The sequence below is a fragment of the Mastomys coucha genome, chromosome X (genome assembly GCF_008632895.1).
Source record: "Mastomys coucha isolate ucsf_1 chromosome X, UCSF_Mcou_1, whole genome shotgun sequence".
Classification (NCBI taxonomy): Eukaryota; Metazoa; Chordata; class Mammalia; order Rodentia; family Muridae; genus Mastomys; species Mastomys coucha.
Window position 1 is genome coordinate 157,927,947 of NC_045030.1, and position 1,214 is coordinate 157,929,160.

Consider the following 1,214-nt stretch of genomic DNA (forward strand, 5'->3'; position numbering starts at 1 on the left):
AAAAACAGCCAACATGCTGAAATGTTCAAGCTACTGAATGACAGGAAATCATCGCTGGCATACACCTAATACCTCTCTGAACCTGTTTTATGTATCTACATTCTCTTAGGAAGAGCCCTTGTCTTCATCTCTCTCTCTCTCTCTCTCTCTCTCTCTCTCTCTCTCTCTCTCTCTCTGTCTCTGTCTCTCTCTCTCCCTCTCTCCCTCTCTCCCTCTCTCTCTCTCTCCCTTCTCTCTCTCCCCCCTCTGTGTGTGTGTGAAGAGTTCTTCTCTTTGTGAAGAGATGTTGCTTTTTACGTTCTATGGATTGACCGATACCACTGTTGATGCTTGTGCTGGCCAACCCTCTGCTTTTATAGTGCACAGTTTAGTCCCCTATAAATGCCTTTATGGTTTCTAAGCAGAACAGAAGAGGTGTGCCATCTCAAAACCAGCTGCTGTTCCTGTCCTCTATGAAAGCCCCTTCCTGTCACTATGGTCTAGCTGATCTCTGTTAAGTATTGCCAGTGTATGGAAAGGCTTTTCTCCAGAATGGTTTATTTATAGCGTATTAATTCTGAAAATTGTCAGAGCTCACAGGCTCTTTGTGGGTGGAATTTCTCAATCGTAAATATGGTTATTCAGAGCCATGGGTTTTTTTAATCCCAAATTATATGTGATATGTATTATTAATCCTTTGAACTCTTTCACATGGGTTTTTGTGGGGAATGGACTAAAATGAAAGCAGTGAGCCACTTATGGGTGTTCAATTCTATCAGTATAGTGATTCTGTACAGGATTTTTTGACGATGACATTTGCAAAACTTTTTAAAGAGTATCTTAACATGCCTTTTACTTGGTTACCACTGATATAAAAGAGATATATTTGTGTTTGGTCTATGGAATCACATGTGATAGAGAGTAATTTTTAAAATACAGACGTTAGGGCTTCTTTTATTCGAGAAAAATGACCTTGTCCAAACCATTCAGTCTTATTTGAATCTTTATGTGCTGAGATAGGCGTAAAGATTAACAGTGCCAATATCCATGGTAGACTGAGGTATGTGTAGCACTTGGCTGTATTTATTCTATACTATTATTTCTTCTTTTGTGTTTGCTTCTAGCTGTTATTCAGATCATCATTAAATACTTCAGTTGTTCTTTATTTAAGATGAAAGTAGAATGGAAAATTAATTTCCTCTTGTGGGTAAATATGTAATTTATGAATTAAAATT